Source organism: Sinohyriopsis cumingii, chromosome 10, assembly GCF_028554795.1.
Source record: "Sinohyriopsis cumingii isolate HCF-2022 chromosome 10, ASM2855479v2, whole genome shotgun sequence".
Classification (NCBI taxonomy): Eukaryota; Metazoa; Mollusca; class Bivalvia; order Unionida; family Unionidae; genus Sinohyriopsis; species Sinohyriopsis cumingii.
In genome coordinates this window covers 74418220-74437765 of record NC_142970.1, presented here as the reverse complement: position 1 = coordinate 74437765, position 19546 = coordinate 74418220, and the positions used below count along the sequence as shown (strand labels likewise).

The following is a 19546-nucleotide window of genomic DNA, read 5'->3' as shown; positions in this document are numbered from 1 at the left end:
CCCGGAGAATACGATATTTACTTAAATTCTCGGGCGTCGGATGATTGTTAAATTTTTTCAAGGCTTCTCGGCGTTGCCGTATGGCTTCCTTACATTCCTTAGTGAGCCAAGGTTTTAGGGTTCTTTTACAGTTTGCTGAGGACTTGGGGATAGATTCTTCTGCAATGTCGGTTAAAATAGATGTAAAATGCTGAATGGGGTCGTTAACATTGAAAACTGTATCCTCATTCAGCCTGGTTTTACAGAGTGTTTCGAATTTGGCCCAGTCGGCCTTCTTTAAATTCCATTGTGGAATTACTTCATCAATTGTAGAGTTATGATTTACAAGAGAGATTGGGAAGTGATCGCTGCTGTGAAGGTCATCATCGACCTTCCATTCATAGTCCAAAAGCAGCGAAGGAGAACAAATTGTCAAATCGATGCATGTGTATGTACCCGTGCCTGGGTGTAAATATGTAGGTGTTTTGGTATTATATAGACACAGATCGTGTCTAGAAATAAAGTCTTCAACTTTGTGACCTCTGTCACTTACATGATTCGATCCCCATAAAATGTTATGGGCATTAAAATCCCCGAGTAAAACAAAGGGTGCGGGAAGCTGTTGAACAAGATTATCGAGTTCGTTTGGTGCTAGGTTAGTGTTTGGTGGTAAATAAATAGAGCAAAATGTAATCACTCGATGTAGAGTGACGCTTACAGCAATGGCTTGTAAATTGGTGTTTAAAGGAATGAAACTATGAGGAGCTCTGTTGTTCACAATAACAGAAACTCCTCCTGATGCCCTATCAACATTTGGAGAGCAGGTGTTAAACAGGGAGTAGTTTTTAAATGTGATGTTGTCCGTATCTTTCAAGAAGGTTTCTTGAAGGCATAGTACCGCAGGATCATGTTCGTTTAAAAGCAGAAGAAGATCATTGTAATTTGATTTAAGTCCTCGACAATTCCATTGTATGATAGTGTTTTTCATTATAAATTTAAATTAAAGATTGTGGAGCTAGGTTAGACCTTTCGCAGAGGGAATTTGTTTTGTTATTTCTCTGGAGGAAGTACGGGGGTGAATTTTTTGTTTGTAGGTCTGGAGTTCCCTTGAGCGCATGGAGCAGATTCTTCTGCATCCATGCTCTCGATGTCTCCAAACCTGTTATAAAGTTTGATGGGGTCATCTGACCCCTTTTGTTGCCTGTTTCCATGAGATTTATTTTTGTTTTTTGGTGATTTAGTTTGTTGGGTATTGCTGAATGTAGTTTGTGTAGATGCCGTGTTTCTCTGTGATTGGTTTTGTTTGTTTGTTTGTTTGTTTGTTTTTTAACGGCGCATCAGCACTTTTAGGCTATTTAGCGCCAAACAAAGTGTTACTTGTATAATCTTTTAAAACTTATAAAAGGTTCTATATCGACCAGCGATATAAAAGAACAAATGGTTGAAATTAAAAGCGGTAAGATGGTAACGGTGCAAAATAAAACTTCCCGATCAACGGGAGATGTAAAAAAGATGAATAGGTATTAAAATGGGACGGTATGTATAGTGCATAAAACTGCACAAGGTGATAGCATAAAAGTCAGAGTTTAGATTAAATATTTACGGCTTTCAAGAACTCGATAATACGAGTTATGTTTATATTATCAAAAAGTTCTTTTATGTCATGCACAACGTAATAACGATCGCGCGTAGGTTGTAGGTCAAAGCACTCTATCATAAAGTGCTTGACAGTGAATGGTTCATTGCAAGAAACGCACTCTGGTGGGTCTTCACCTTTTAGTATGTGGGTGTGGGTGATATAAGTATGACCAATTCGGATTCTTGCAATGACTACCTCCTCCCTACGAATGGTTCTGTAGGAAGGAGTCCATTCTCCTAGAGTTGGTTTGATTGCATGAAGTTTGTTATTTACAGCATCATTCCATGATGCCTGCCACTTCTGACGTAAGAACTTTCTGATACAAGGTTTAAAATCAGTATATGGTATTTTAAAATCAGATGGTTCTTGAGAAAGGGCCATTTTAGCAGCGCGATCTGCTTTTTCGTTACCTTTAATACCAATGTGGCTAGGTAACCAACAGTATATTATATTGTGGGAGACACTCAGCTCGGTATTTTTTACGAGTATGTTTTTCAATAATGGGTTCTCCAGTTTTCTATTGTGTAGTGACTGGAGTACTGATAGCGAGTCGGAGAAGATGATACTGTTTAAAATACGGTTCTTTTCTATATGTTGCAGAGCAATGTCTATTGCTCTGATTTCGGCTGTAAAAATTGATGCTCCATTTGGTAAGCGAACTTGCGTTGTTGATTTCCACAAACAAAGGCTGCAGCAGCCTTTTCCTCATCCTTTGATCCATCAGTGTAAATTCTGGTGTAGTTTTTAAATTCGGTGAGGAGTTCATAGTAAGAGTTGTGGAAGATAGAAGGGTTTGTTTCGGATTTTTTTTCCATCGTGTAGCGTAAAACGTACTTTTGGTTGTTTAATTAGCCAGGGTGGTGTTTCGGAGATGGATGTTTTCTGAATTTTTGAAAGATCTATATTTGTAGTGTCAAGGCTGGATGATATTCTAATGCCAAAGGAAGGTATGGCGTTTGGTTTATTTTCGTATAAAGTTTTGTATTTGGGTTGAAAAACAGCCGAAAAAGCAGGATTCAGAGGGTTTGATTTTAATTTGAGAGCATACTGTGCGGAAAGCATTTCTCTACGATGCGATAACGGTGGTTCATTCGCCTCAGCTAGAAGGCTTTCACACGGGGATGTTTTAAATGCTCCCAGAGCCAGTCTTATTCCCTGATGATGAATTGGATCAAGCATTTTAAGATAAGATTTTCTGGCAGAACCATACACAACGCAACCATAGTCTAGTTTGGAGCGAATAAACGTTCTATATAAATTCAGGATGACTTTTCTATCAGCACCCCAGTCAGTGTGTGCTACTACTTTAAGTAGGTCAAGTGCTTTTAAGCATTTGGCTTTCAAGTTTTTTAGGTGTGGAATAAAGGTCAGTTTTCTGTCAAAGATAATACCCAAAAATTTTGTTTCCTCAACAACTGGAATAGGTGTTCCGTCCAGCGTGAGTTTAGGTTCATCGTGGTGTCGTCGTAATTGACAGAAATGCATACATACCGTTTTTGATTTCGAGAATTTGAAACCGTTCGTACTAGACCAATTTTGAATCTTGTTGATATTTTGCTGTAGTTGTCTTTCAATTGTATGCATGTGCTTTGACCGATAACATATGAGAAAATCATCAACATATAGTGAGCAATCCACACCAGGAGTCAAACACTTGGTGATGTTATTAATTTTGATATTGAAAAGTGTCACAGATAAAATACTGCCCTGGGGCACACCCATCTCTTGCTCGTGCAAATCTGAGAGAGTACAGCCCACTCGTACCTTGAATTCTCTGTCGGAGAGGAAGTTGGATATGAAAGAGGGCAGACGGCCTTTTAGACCTAGATCGTGCAGGTCTTTTAGTATCCCGTACTTCCATGTTGTGTCATAGGCCTTTTCTAAATCAAAGAAAACCGCTACTAAATGTTCTTTCTTGATAAATGCATCGCGAATGAATGTTTCTAGTCTAACCAGATGATCGTTGGTGCTCCGTCCATAACGAAAGCCACTTTGGAAAGGAGATATTAAATTGTTAGTTTCCAGGTACCATACAAGCCGAGAATTGATCATTCGTTCCATTGTTTTGCACATGCAGCTTGTGAGTGCAATAGGTAGATAGTTGGTAGGATCTTCACTATCTTTACCGGGTTTGGGAACTGGTATTACTGTTGCTTCTTTCCATATTTTAGGTAGGTTACCAGTAATCCATAAATCATTGAAGAGTTTCAAAAGAGATGTTAAAGATGATTCTGGAAGATGTTTTAAAAACTGGTAATGTATTTTGTCAGGCCCAGCGGAAGTATCATGGGCCTTGTCTAAAGCCTCCATAAGTTCTGATAGTGAAAACAGCTGGTTGTAGCTTTCCGAGTTGTTGGATGTGAATTTTAAACGTGACTTTTCTTTTTGAGATTTCAATTTTTGTAAGGCTTCGGAATAATTAGATGATGACGAATTTTTAGAGAATGTATCAGCAAGAACATTTGCTATGTCACGTTTTGAGCTAAGATTGTTATTGTTCACTTTTAGATGTCGGAAAGAATTGTGTTTTCTCTTTCCGTTTATTTTTCGGATCGTGTCCCAAACTTTCTTAATTGAGGAACGAGAGTTTAAAGAGGAAACATATTTCATCCATGATGCTCGTTTACTTTCTTTGATTGTGCGGCGAGCTTTGGCCCGGAGAATACGATATTTACTTAAATTCTCGGGCGTCGGATGATTGTTAAATTTTTTCAAGGCTTCTCGGCGTTGCCGTATGGTATCCTTACATTCCTTAGTGAGCCAAGGTTTTAGGGTTCTTTTACAGTTTGCTGAGGACTTGGGGATAGATTCTTCTGCAATGTCGGTTAAAATAGATGTAAAATGCTGAATGGGGTCGTTAACATTGAAAACTGTATCCTCATTCAGCCTGGTTTTACAGAGTGTTTCGAATTTGGCCCAGTCGGCCTTCTTTAAATTCCATTGTGGAATTATTTCATCAATTGTAGAGTTATGATTTACAAGGGAGATTGGGAAGTGATCGCTGCTGTGAAGGTCATCAGCGACCTTCCATTCATAGTCCAAAAGCAGCGAAGGAGAACAAATTGTCAAATCGATGCATGTGTATGTACCCGTGCCTGGGTGTAAATATGTAGGTGTTTTGGTATTATATAGACACAGATCGTGTCTAGAAATAAAGTCTTCAACTTTGTGACCTCTGTCACTTACATGATTCGATCCCCATAAAATGTTATGGGCATTAAAATCCCCGAGTAAAACAAAGGGTGCGGGAAGCTGTTGAACAAGATTATCGAGTTCGTTTGGTTCTAGGTTAGTGTTTGGTGGTAAATAAATAGAGCAAAATGTAATCACTCGATGTAGAGTGACGCTTACAGCAATGGCTTGTAAATTGGTGTTTAAAGGAATGAAACTATGAGGAGCTCTGTTGTTCACAATAACAGAAACTCCTCCTGATGCCCTATCAACATTTGGAGAGCAGGTGTTAAACAGGGAGTAGTTTTTAAATGTGATGTTGTCCGTATCTTTCAAGAAGGTTTCTTGAAGGCATAGTACCGCAGGATCATGTTCGTTTAAAAGCAGGAGAAGATCATTGTAATTTGCTTTAAGTCATCGACAATTCCATTGTATGATAGTGTTTTTCATTATAAATTTAAATTAAAGATTGTGGAGCTAGGTTAGACCTTTCGCAGAGGGAATTTGTTTTGTTATTTCTCTGGAGGAAGTACGGGGGTGAATTGTTTGTTTGTAGGTCTGGAGTTCCCTTGAGCGCATAGAGCAGATTCTTCTGCATCCATGCTCTCGATGTCTCCAAACCTGTTATAAAGTTTGATGGGGTCATCTGACCCCTTCTGTTGCCTGTTTCCATGAGATTCATTTTTGTTTTTTGGTGATTTAGTTTGTTGGGTATTGCTGAATGTAGTTTGTGTAGATGCCGTGTTTCTCTGTGATTGGTAATGAGGGGTGTTTGAGCTTGGTGTTGAATCGGGTGCTTCTGTTTGTGTTTGAGCGTCCTTCGTTGTTTTAGGATTGCTCTTCACTACAGTGGAGAAGGATGGGCCAGGATGGGCTGTTTTTGCCTGTACAAGTTTTCTGGCTTCTGGATAGGGAATATTATTTGTGTATTTTACCCTCTGAATTTCCTTATCCTGTTTCCAGGTATCGCAATCCTTGGAATTTGCGTGGTGCTCTTTTCCACAGTTGACACAATGCGGAGTTGCTCTACAGTCAGCTTCCTGATGAGAATTTTCTCCGCATCGGCCACATATTTGGGTTTTAGAGCAGCGGTCTTCGTGATGGCCGTATTTTTGACATTTGTAACATCGAAGGGGGTTTGGAATGTAGATGTCAACCTTCACTTGCAAGAAGCCAACTTTGACCACTTTGGGTACAGTTGGCTTGTTGAAGGTGAGTACAATGGTGTTGGTGTCCTGCAGGTTATTATTACGTTTGATACGTATTCGACGGACTGCAGTGACACCTTCACTTTTCATTCCTTCGATGATATCTGCGTCGGTGACTCCAGCCAAGTCACGACAGCGAATCACGCCTTTGGACGTATTCAGTGTGGTGTGAGCGAATGAGGTCACTGGAATATCGAAGAAAGTTTTTATTTTCCCGATATTGTCTGACTGACCTCGTCGCTCACATTCCACGAGAAGGCAACCCGATTTCATTTTTTTGACGCTCTTTGGCGTACCAATCAAACCTGTAATTGTTTTCTCAATCACAAACGGAGAGAGTGAAGCAAGGGATTTTGCGGCATCTTTAGATTGTATTACCATGAAGCGTGGAAATGTGTCCACACTACATGGTTCGTCGTCCGAGTCAGATAAAGTTTTGGTACGTTTATTTTGATTTTTTTTGGAAATATCCATTTTGGCTAGTTTAAAAATTCAGCACCCGTGCTCCCCACCCACCAAGGAGCCCAACAAGGGGACACTTTTCAAGTGTCAGGGATACACAGTTGCCATACTCAGTTGATAAAATTACCTTTGAATGACCCTGAAGTCGCCAATTTCTAAGGTCGGTAAAATTACCCCCCGATTGACCCGTTAAGCCACCGCCTTCTAAGACTTGGAAAAGGGAAATATAAAGGAAAAGAATATAGGGGCAACGGTGGTATCAAGAGAGATACAAGGAGAGAGATACAAGGAGAGAGAGAAAGAAGGTGAGAAAGTTAATAAAGACCTCCTAGGGCTCGGCGTGACCAGCCGATTTGTCGGAACCGGGCCCATCCCGACCACCCGTCTAAGAGAAGTAGAGGCCAAAGTAGTGTATTGCAGGGAAAGCCACTGCTCAACTACCAGGATCCTTTCCTCCCCCGACACGGGACGCAACCCACGGCAAACAGGTTGCCTCTACTTAGTCGCCTTTTACGACACGTAGCGAGGCACGTCGGGCCAATTCTACAACCCCGGACCCGCAGGGGGGAAAATTAAGGAAATCTCTGTCGATGTCGTCAGCAAGTGACGATATATCGACAAAAGAAACATCAACAATAAAAGCAATTTATCATTCAAAGAAGATTAGAAAAATACAACAAATGGAAATAGAAGAATTAAAACTAAGACTTAAAACATTAACAGATGAGAATAGGAAAATATACGGAGAGATTGAATCAAAAAGCAGAGGAAGAAAGAAAAAATATAGATTCAAGAGCAGGAAAGTTTAATAAAATTTATAAAAAGGCAGAAGGTCTGTATAAAAGAGAGGAAATGAGAGGAGGAGAGAAAACAATAGATAAATTAAAAGATAATGGAATAGAAATTAAGGATAAAAAAAAATAATGGGGAAAATAAGAGAATACTACACTAATATATACGTCTCAAAACATAGATACACAGGTAATATTAGATTATTTACAAATGAAGAAATAATATCCACCATTAAAGAACTAGCAAAAGGTAAATCTACAGGGAGAGATGGACTCACTGTGGACTTCTACATAAAATTCCAAAGTGAGTTAGCACCGATTCTTGAATGTTTATATAATAATATACTTTAAAAAAATGATACAATGTCTAAATCCACGAGGGAAGGGTTAATAACAATTGTATACAAAGGGAAGGGCGACAGGGAAAAACTTAAAAATTGGAGGCTCATCTCCCTCCTAAATACAGACTATAAAATATTAAGTAGAATTTTAGCAAATAGAGTTAAAAAAAGGAAAGATTGAAATAATAAATATAAATCAAACTTGTGGGGGGGGGGGGGAAAGGTAGAAACATTCAAAGTAATATTTTAAATATAAACACTATAATTGACTTTGTAAATGAAACCGGTACGAAAAGTGCTATGGTACTTTTTGACCAAGAGAAAGCTTTCGACAGATTGGAACATAACTACATACAAAAAGTATTAGAAAAACTTGGTTTTGGAATAAACTTCCTAAACTGGACCAAAATCTTGTATAACAAAATAACTGCAAGTTTACAAGTCAATGGAGCTGTAACGGAAAAATTTGACATTGAAAGATCAGCGAGGCAAGGTTGCCCACTGTCAATGATATTATATGTAATAGCAATGAAAGTTCAAAGTATTAAAATCAGAACCAACAAAAGAATAGAAGGTATCAAAATTCAAAATTTAAAAGAAGAGTTTAAAATGCTCCAACATGCTGATGATTGTACAAACTTTATTAAAGACTCCAATTCCTTTAAACACTTGGAAAAGGAATACGAATCTTACCACTTAAAGCCCTAGGAATTTTCTTTGGAAAAAAATGAAGAAAAGGAAAACTGCAAAAATGTGAACATGAAAATATCAAATTCTGGGCACTTACGCCATTATGCATAATGGAGCGAACACAAGTTGCAAAAAACGTATTTATATTCTAATACGAATTATCTTTTAAATTCTGTAGATGTATGGAACATTGAACTTGACAAAATTGATAATGACATTAAATATAGTTGGAATTTTAAAACCCATTATGTTAAAAAAATCTACACTATATTGAGCCATGAATAGGGGAGGGCTGTCCCTATCAAGCCCAATTTTAATTAAATGTTCCAATATTTTAAATAGATTTAAAAAGCTAAATAACCAACCAAAAACTCCTTGAGAAGCGTTATATATTTATTGGTTTGGTTTTACCATTAGGAATAGAAGTGATATATACAAAAATAATTAGTTGAAATACTGGAAGTACCAAGGAATTTTAAGAATATAAAAGAACTTTTATGTAAATATAGGGATGTTGATGAACTATGGGGAAATGAAACGAAGAAAACTTATAATTGGATAAGGGAAAATTTAACCCTAAGAGTAAAAAAATAAAGTAGAAGAAAATGTCTCCGTTAATTGGGATAGAGTTTGGAGGCATTGGGCCAACATCGGCTCATCCAAGATTCAAAGTATAATATTCAAATACTTACATAATGCATGGTTAACTGGAGAAGTCGCACTACAAAGAATGATTAGAATAATTGTTGAATGCCCCATGTGCAAAAAAGCAAATTTTACGAAATACCATGCTATAGCACAGTGCGAACAAAGGAAAAATTAAAGAGTTCAATTGATAATGGAAATCTAAAAGGAGAAATACCGAAGAACTCAAATCCTATATTTAGACGGCAACTTCGATAAAAATTTACTAAGGAAGATTACAGATTATATAACTAAAACAATGATGCCATGTGGCCAAGTCATAACAATTAAAAAATAATAAATTATAGTAACTAAATTAAGGTTTGTTTAAAGATTTTTGGGGCCTATGGACTGGGGGCGGGAGAGGGCGCTTCGGAGGGCACCCCTTATGAATGTCACCTTGAAACGGACCGGAGATCCCAATCTCGCTCCCTGACTGAGGCTCTCTGGGCCGTGAGGCAACAGGAATCATCTCTAGATGTTTTAAGATTATAATAAATGTAACAATTCTAAAAATAAATAATTTTAATTTAAACATTTCTCTAGATTAGGGAAAGTTTTAAATACTCTAAAAAATATAAACAGGGAGGGACAGGGATCCTTAATGGGGAATGTACGAGATAAGGACGTCATGAGGCTATGTCACAAGGCGCCACGCGAAGTGAACAGGCCTATGAAAGAGTTTTAGAAAACTACCCCAGGTAGGAAAACTTACATGCATAACATTAAAACTAAGACTCTCGTGTAGTTTTCTCTTCTATTTTTTTCCTTCAACTGTACAGCTCCCTTACTGTACAGTTAATCCCCTTTGTGTGGGAAACTTAAACCCTCTTGGAACTTTGGCAATAATCCAATAAAAAATTAGATGCGGCCTAACTCGAGTTGAGAGAAATACAAATGAATAAAAAAGAATGTGGATCCTAACTCGAGCACAGCCGACCTCAATCAATAAATCAATTATGCGAAGAACGACACAGATTAACACTCACATGAAGCAATAGGGAATTTGTTTCTTTCTTCAATCAAACCAGTATTACACCGTTACTTCGCCGAAATTCAAAATTCAAATGAATTAATATAAAAGTAAAGTTTTGATCCAATTATCATCTGGATCGCAAGACAACTGGGAACGATTTGACAATAACTAGCTATCCCTACACAAAAACTATATATATAGCACACATGGGATATAGGCGACCTTTAGCCAAGGTCTACTTGGAATCTAGGGAAGGGATTTCGAGTTAGGTGATAGAAACCCACTCGGAAGAACAAACTCTATAGATAACACTAGGGATTTAAATACCCCGTCTAAAATTTAATCTAAATAAATTTTTGACCTAAATTCTATCTTATTTGTGTGTGTGGGGGGGGGGGGGGGTAACACTTACACGTAAAACACCTTTTATTTATTTTTGTATACGTGGGGGGAGGGCATCTGTCTGGTGCCAAAAAAATAAATAATTCATTTTATTTTCTCCAAATATTCTGGGTGACGCTGGGTCATCGACATCTGTGCACAAAGCACTATATTGTGTCACTTTAAAATTTGTTACAATGTTTCAATTTATTTTCAAAATTCCGGTGAATACAGTTGAAAAGGAACCCAAGTTTGCTTCCACATCTCGGCCGTCTTTGTATATATCAAAAATAAAAAAATAAAAATAAAAATCGGCTTACTTCACAGAATCCAGTCAGCTTCCGATGTCGGCTTGCTTTGCAATAAAATAACCTTTGTACTGATATCCTTTACAAAAATAAGTAACCAATTTCGGCTTCTGAGATCGACTTGCTTTGTAATGAAAATAACCTTTTGTCATTGATGTCCTGTCGGTAGGTTCAAAGGAGTTAAATGCCTGCTCTCAGTAGTGTTTACTCACCACCGGGGCTTCTATGTGATTGGTATATATGGTTATAATTAATACAAAAGTGCATTTAAGTCTGCGGGTAAATAGTAACGATAATTTTGTAACCCGAGCTAGTGAAAAGATTGTTACCTGCACTCAAGTGAATGTGTTTTCAAATGATGATTTTTATTTGTGATATACTGCCATACAGTAGACCTGGATGTAATTCAATCTCGATTATTTTGCACCCAACGCAGTTTTATGCGTGAATGGCGTCTTCAAGATATCGGTTAACTATTTCCCTCTTGTTTGCGATTTTGTTTGTTCCAGTTTTCAGTCGGATAACATGTTCAAACCATTGAGCACAACCACACAATAGTTTCTCCATGTTCATGTCCATGAACAACGTGGTGTGTGGAATCGGATATAAATGATACACGCGACAATATGGAATCCTACGCTTACGGATTTTGTGGAAATATTTTATTCTTTAATGCTCATGTTGAAAAAAGGAATAAATGATAACAAAGTTAGTTTCTTTCTTTTTATTATCAATTAAGCGTTTTATTTATCTGTTTTATTGCAACGTGCGGGGGGGGGGGGGCAAGCACAAATGCAATACACATTTCGTTTCTTAAGTCTTGGGACATATGACCAAAGTGAAAAAAAAATTTCACCATAAGTTCTGGGACAGAAAAAAAAATAATTATTTTATCGTATCCCAATATATGCGGTAAATACGGTAGTCTGCACCTTTGCAGGTTTCGTGTATGAAAAGCCACCAAAAATGGCTGTCAGAATAAAAAAAAGGAATTCCTTGATTGTCCTGTTTAAAGGAATTTTAAACTTTGTACACACAATATATCAAGTTTAATAAGAATCAGTAAAGTGAATCAAGTTGTACTAGTAAACATACTAGATGTTTAATTCCCAAACATGTGTATTAACAATACCCTATTTCACACCACTGATTTTGTGATCTCTAAAAACCTGATGTAGTAACAACACTACATAGCTCTCCACCAAACCCACGTAGTAACAATACCCTATTTCTAGGCACTGATTTTGTGATCTCTAAAACCTGATGTAGCAACAATACTACATAGCTCTCCACCAAACCCATGTAGCGACAATACCCTGTTTCTAGGCACCGATTTGTTTACTTTAAAATTTTATGTAGTAACAATACTACATAGCTAAATTCCACCAAACCCATGTAGTAACAATACCCTATTTCTATGCTTTTATTTTGTGATCTACAAAGCCTGATGTAATAACAATATTACTTAGCTCTCCACCAAATCCATGTAGTAATATTACCCTATTTCCATGTGACATTGTGAAGCAGAGTTTGTGATCTCCAAAATCTGATGTAGTAACAATACTACATTGTCAATCGCCGAATTTGTGTAATAAGATTACTTTATTTCTAGGTGAAAGTGTAAAACTGATTTGTCTTTATCTCCAAAACTTCATGTAGTCACAATACTATATTGTTCATGTAGTTGTATTACCCCATTTCCATTAAACAGTGTAACACTAACTTATGTGATTTGCCAAAACCTGGTGTAGTAAAAATACACCGTTAATTCCAAAGCACAAGTAGCAACATTACCCTATTTCCACGGTAAAAACCTTCCCAAGTGGAGACTGCCCATGGTAGTAATAATAGAATCCATTATATGCCTCTGTCTAGACTATGACAATTCCATCCTTGGCTCAGAATTTAAAGTGGTGCACAAGGCTGTGCTGAGTGTTTGATGCAGATTTGTATTCCCAACGGGGAAATTTCTATGCCAGATCGAAGCACAATGATTATTTTCTGACACATTGTAATGAAAATGCAAGTCCATGTTAAAAAGGCATACTGTTAATATTGCAGCAACTTTAATGTTGCAAAAGAACCATTGAAACTTTTCTTACCTAATGCGAGCTTACAAAGTTAGATTTACACTAAACTTTCAGTAATGTTCCTTTTAGCTTTCAAAAAACACAAACACAGTAGTTAAAATTTTTTATAGTAATGTCAATACAGCGTCTGAATTGTGTACGACATAGCAATCCTACATATATGAAGAGGTCACAAAAATAAGTCCACTTTAATTGATAAGATTAATCAAGATGGACAAAAAATGACAGTTCCCATTCAACTTTGAGGTACAATTGATTTAACCTTCAGAAAAGATACAATAGGAATATATTTATTATAAACAAAACAATTACAACAACAGCTTTTTCAACTTAAAATTAGACTATAAAAACTTCATTTTGCTAGATCGATCAGCTCGAAACGTGTTTGTGGAACGCAACTTGAACCATTGTTTGATTAGTATGTTTAACATATATTGCAATTAATGCTTGTTTTGATTACTGGAATATTATGTTCAGGTTATCATGAAAATCAAGACATATTTTACATTTTGCGTGCTCCCAGTAAATGTGTATATGAATGTGATAATATCACTATATTGCTAAACATATAAAATACAAAAATTAAATTTAAGGTGATTCCTGAATACATTTACATATCATTTCATATTTGCTTATGCCAAGAGGTGCTAATAGGTGTTTAATGCAAATTAAATGATGTTTACACAAAGAATGGAGTCCAGCCAGGGCCCGTGATATGAGTCAGTTCAAGGCCATGTCAGTGGACACGCACACTAAGCTGGATTAGCAATCAGCCAATCAGAGACAAGGGTCTGTTGCGCTGAGGTAGCTGACAGCAGTTATTCACTTTACAAGTGATCAGCAATGAGAGTGGTCCGTTTTGTTTTGTATTTTATTCCATTCTGAATTGTTTACTATTCGAACTTTACTGTCTGCCAGGACTCATTTATAGCCTATACTGGATATATGTTGATATAGTTTTGAATTTCGCTGCGTGACGCTAGCATTTGGATTCATCTGGTTTACATTACAACAATTTACGTCATGTAGCACGGTCTGCTTCACATCCCGTGTGTTCTGCTGGGCAATTGCCGATTTAAAAAAAGTCTTGCTTCGTTTATATCACCCCATTGTTCTGCGGGTAATTCCTGACTTCTTGTAGATATGGATAAATCGCACCAGCATTCGTCTTGTGGATACCGCGGTCGTAGAGCGGCAATGAACAGACAACACTGGGATGCTCAGGCACCAAGAAATTGGTTTGGCTGTGGGAAAACTTCTTACAAAAATACGTGTAATTAATATTATAATGCCAGCTTCATTAAAGAAGGCTCAACTTGTGCAGATCTACGAGGAAAATTTAAAGTTGATTCAAGGTGGCGGCCAAATACGAACCGTTAGGCCCCTAGATTCGGACTTCCCGGGAAGGGAGGGTTTGCAGCAGCTCTGGATGACATCAGAACCCACCACTAACCTGGATAAGACTGGACTCAGTATTTCTGTCAGGAATGCCAATTACACATTTTGTTTGCTTTGAATTTTCTTGAACAGTGAAGAATGGTCTTCATGTACAGCAAATTTCCAGCAGTATCTTTCATTATGACCTTAAAGTATCTGGAATAAATGTGTTGTATTAATATCACAGACACATGCACACACTAGTTGTCTTATCTTATTAAAGGATCACTAACTGAACTCAAATAATATGCTTATGTTTACTAGATTTGAATTTTGATCTTACTGTTTAATTCTTGTAAAATATATATGTATTCAATAAAAACTAAATACTATAGTTGTTTTCGCTCGTGAGCAATATGTCGCTCACGTGAGCAAATCTTGCTCATAAGCATGCCATTTTCACATGAGCAGACTTGCTCACGCGAGTAAGATCTTACTCTTGTTATCAATTCCTGCACATGTGATTTTCTTATTAGAATCTCTTTGCTCACGTGAGTTCTACCTAATTTGCATGTTAAATTGCACACGATACTAACCAGAGTTTGATCTCACGTGAGAATCGCGTGTGCAGAAGGATAAGCAGTTTTGGTGTAGGGTATGATATTCCACCTGCTTTAGTATATTCTGGACATGTACCAATTTAATATAATGCAGACGACACACTCCATGAAAGTTTCTGAGTGAATGGGACAAAAGAAAAGGTCTATATACACAATAATCGAAATTCTGGCATTTTAAACCCCCTCCTACCTCTCCAGTGTTTGTTTGAAAGATTAGGCAATGAATATGACATCATGTCAAATATTTCATATAGCATTACTGATATAGATCGCAATCTTCTTAAAACTACATACAGCTATTTATTACTAATATTGGATTTAGGTTACATACTTTAAATACTACAAATTCTCTACCCAAGGTTACACTGTACCTAGAAAACATGTACCATAACACACTACATAGTTTCTGCCTGACATTCAATACTGTTGTTCATTCACATTCTGTACATAATCTTGTATCTACAGGGTACATTTAAGAAAAGGAACAAAACATAAAATGTCAAGACTATCTAACGTCAAGTTTCTGTGATTACTGAGAGGTAATAAATTCATGTGAGATCGTAACGGAGTAGTTTCTTTAGAATAGTCGTCAATGCAAACTGTTACTTCCTTCTGATTGGCTGTGATTCAATAGTATGGGTTGAAAGCAGACGAAAAGCCAAAATTCGAAGCTTACCCCACCTTCAAAAAAGAACGTAGTAAATTTCACACTATGATCAATGCAACCTCTGGCCTGCTCTGAAATGAGTTCTGTGCCAGGGCACCGAACATCAATACTTTTCCAGGAGTTGGTTGCCTTAAAGAAGAAATGTTTTCTATTTTCCGGTGAAATCTTAAATATAAGTACACGCATGCTTGTTTAAACTGTAAAACACTATAACCTATTTGTTTTAAAAAGAATACATTTTCACTTGAAAAAAATAAATATACATGAGAACAATACTCCTCCCCGAATCCGACCCCCCCCCCCCGCCAAAGTTGTTTCTTAAAGCTTGATTTGGGTGGGGGTGGAGTGGAGCTGTCCTTCGATCACCGGAATAAAATAATTAACAAATATCTGCCGTTTCCGCTGCTGATAACTCTATATACCCATGAACTTTATTTTCAGATTCAACATCTTTACTGGTTTCAGCGGCACAGTTAATTCTTGCTGTACAAGTCGATTGTCCTTCAACATTAAAGAGCTTTGTCCCCACAAATATATTGTCCATTTTATAGTTTAAAAAATATCTACCAAGAAAAGCTGCTTGCAATATAATATGCTGTGAAACAAAGATGTACGAGCAATCCTTAATTGTGGAATTATTAGGGAACTTCCCCAATTTGTTTATGTTCAAATACCATACTCTACCAACAGGTTCCGATTTTGGTTTGATCGAAAAATTACGTTCAAACCTTTTTAATGGCAGCTTTATTTTCTTGTTTTTTGTCGATAACCAATACTTCTATTTCATATTCAAATCTTATCTGCGCCTCATGCATCTTAACCGACTAGCATCCAGTCGTTTCATCTGCGCGCCAAGTGTTCGAACGGCCACAGAAAGCAGTCATTGGCTTTGATCACTATTCATTTCTGCGCATACTTAGAAAATGCCGCCCAAGCAGGCTGCAGGGGGCCAAAAAGGCCGCAACCAAAGCGAAATGAAGTTTTGATGAATTGACAGTATTTCTCTTTCTCCTTCAATTACGTTCCCCGATCACATTAACGTTAGGGGATATAAGCCTGCTACCTCTCGGATCCAGCCCTACTAAAAGACGAAAATTCGTCTTTTTTGTCTATCTCATATAGACCAAAGGGCAATAACTCTTGCCCCTTACCACCGCCAGGTGTCACTAGATTTTAAGCTTCGCTTGTACTGATAACACGTACATTATACCTCCAAACAATCCAAGCCATCTTAGCGTTAAATTGGACCATCCGAAGTTAAATTTGGATTTATTGTGTTGGACAATCATTCTTCGACAGGTTGTATACATTATTTTAACAATTTTTGCAAAATTGAGTGACTTTGTCACCCTTACGGATTTCGTCTACTAAAGACCATGTTACACACGCTATCGCTGAACTCGTGTTGTCAATTAAGAGTTAACGCGACACTGACTAATTTCGCTTACTCCGTTAGTAACGGTTGTGGTATTAGCGAATTGATAACATGCTGGATTGCTAATCTGTGCTTTGTTTTCTTTTCTTGCGTCGTTTCAGTAGAAATGTCAACCAAATGTATGAAATGTAAAAAGTTCAAAGCAAAAGAAGACAACCATGACTCTTGTATTGTATGTACCAAGTGTACATCATCTATACCATGCAGCGTGTGTAATACTTGGAATTAGCAAATGTGGGCTGATGTAGTCCAGAAGGCAACAAAAGGGAGGAATAGACGGAATAAGTCGAAGAAAGGTAGCATTGATGTCCTCAGTACACATCCGAAGACAGCCTCCATTGCGAGTCTTGTGGGGGACGTTGGGGTCCCCCCTCCACCTAAAGTTCGTCGTTTGCAACCGTCAGCCATACTAACATCAGCGGCAGTGGAGGAAAATAATGTTGACAGGGTACAACAATCCACCTTTGAACAGATGCGTCGTTTGGTCCAGGACACGACGACGCAGCTATTGACATCAGGCCAGATATTACCCTTATTTCCCTCGCTCTCTTCCACAGCTTTTTCTGACTCTTTGGGGGAATGTTCCCCCAATTTTAGGTTGCCCAGTGGGCGTACGTCTCCCCGCATGTCCGAGCATGGCCTTCGGGCCTGTAAGTCAGGACGCATGGGGTTTTTACCGGATCCATTTCATCATACAACCTCTGTCACCGGCCGTCCAGCTGTCGCAGCATGGGGACCCTATTGCTAAAACGGTCCGACCAAATATGATTTACGGGGATCTTAGTGATAGATCCGTCCGTCAAGCTGTACCGCCGACAACATACCAATACTATGGCGGATATTTTAGTGAGAAAGAAAAGGATCACCCCATATCACACAACACAAAATAAAATACCTGACCCAGAAACACTATCCATTTCAAAACAAGAACACGCACAAACCCAAATACCACCTGAAATGCAAGAAAACAGACTACCCAACGTTCACACTCATACCAACACAACCTCAAACACAAAACATCCCCGAGGAGAAGCAGGAACAAAAGGCGCAAAGCCAACACACCCAAAGCAAACAACGCTAAAAATACAATACACCTAATACCAAACTAATCAAGGGTCTACTGCAAGAATTAGCGATTAAAACTTCATCTGTACTACAAGTGACATCAGTGCCACCAGTAACACCACCTACAATTTTGGTTTTTAGCAAGCTGCTAAATATTCAGAATGCTGTACAGCTCTGATGAATATTGGCAAGAGCCAATAATAAGTACTCAACAAGGCCACCTCTCCAAGAACAGTCCAGAATTCAAACAATTTATGGTATATTTTAAATTACTAACCATGCGTTTAAAACTTTCTTCACCTATGACAAAAGTTATGACAAATTGTAACAAAATACTTTTATGAACTAAGACTGGAACATTAATGTGAAATTTAAACATGTACACATAAACGACTTAAAACATTATAGTGTTGACAGGCAATATTCAAATGGACAATGTAAATCTAGTTTCAGTTTAAATGTAGCTTTAGCAAATATTTTAGTCATATCGCTACGATGTCTGCAGTGTGACAATTGACAGTGATGTCTAGCAATGGGCACTAATGCTGAGCACCTAACAGTGCCTTTTTTTATAAGTCTTTGGTATGACTCGGTTGAGGGTTCAAACCTGCAACCTCCCACACCTGCAGCAGGCGCTCTAACAACTTATGCTACAGAAGCAGTTAGGTAGCCAGTTTAATTTGTGATGGAAACCCCAGGTTTTCAAGTCTATTAAATTAGTCATCAAGCTGCCTCGTTAGAATTAAAAGTACTGTAATTACATGAAATATTTCAATATTTCAGAAATAACTCTCACATTCTCTCTCTATATATATTCAACTAAATTTTAAATCTTGCTGGATTCTATTTATTAATATACAACGATTTGTGTTTCAGAAATTGTCAAGGAGAAGCATAACATTGTGGAGCTGTTGGTAGCACAGCTTTGCGATTTGGTTAAACCATAGAGTACCATCACTTCCACAGACTCCAGTGGTGACAACAGAATAAAAAGAAATATGGGGAATCGACTACGAAACACTTAATTTTAAAAACTAAAAACTATTACAATTGATAGAAATTAATGTGAATTTATGTTATTTTGTTGTGAAGTTTGCTTCAGAATAAATTCCAACTATAATTGGAGTAAGAGTACATATTTGAAGAAACTCTTATGATGTAAGGAGCCTGTAATCTCGATTTTATGACACACCAGTGTAATGACTTGAGCCATGTTATCTACTGAATACAGTGCACAACCTATTAAGCTACCAGTGACAAGTATATTTTTTAATTTTTGTTTCCTTTTTCAAAAGTTGCTTAACACCTCAGTCCATACAACGAGTTGATGTGGGTAATTTGGATCACGTTTTTCTTGAAATTATCATCAAATAAAAGTTGCATCGCTGTTAAATTCACGTTTTCATTTTAAAAAATCAACGATTTTCAGCTAAATTTTAGTGTTCATGGTTTTCCATACTAGAATTGTCCAGGGTTTTCTAACCTACCCTGGACAGAGGCTGAAATTCATAGAATATGATGGAAAATCTACAACCGGGACACTACCCAAACAAAAGACAAAAACACATTTACCACTCCACCAACAAGCCCACACAAGAACCAGAATGAAAAATAAACATACTGATAGCGCATAAGAAACATGAAAGGGGAACATATTCATCC

At 37.5% G+C, this 19546-nt stretch overlaps 1 long non-coding RNA gene across 1 annotated transcript in view; it reads left to right on the top strand.

Moving 5' to 3' along the window:
* LOC149790397 (uncharacterized) overlaps nucleotides 1-19277 on the top strand; it is a 34196-nt gene extending 14919 nt beyond the window's left edge. The window contains exon 2 of the long non-coding RNA XR_016424050.1: nucleotides 18761-19277. This is a non-coding gene — a long non-coding RNA (uncharacterized LOC149790397). The remainder of the gene's footprint in view (nucleotides 1-18760) is intronic.
* The last annotated feature ends 269 nt before the right edge of the window (nucleotides 19278-19546 follow it).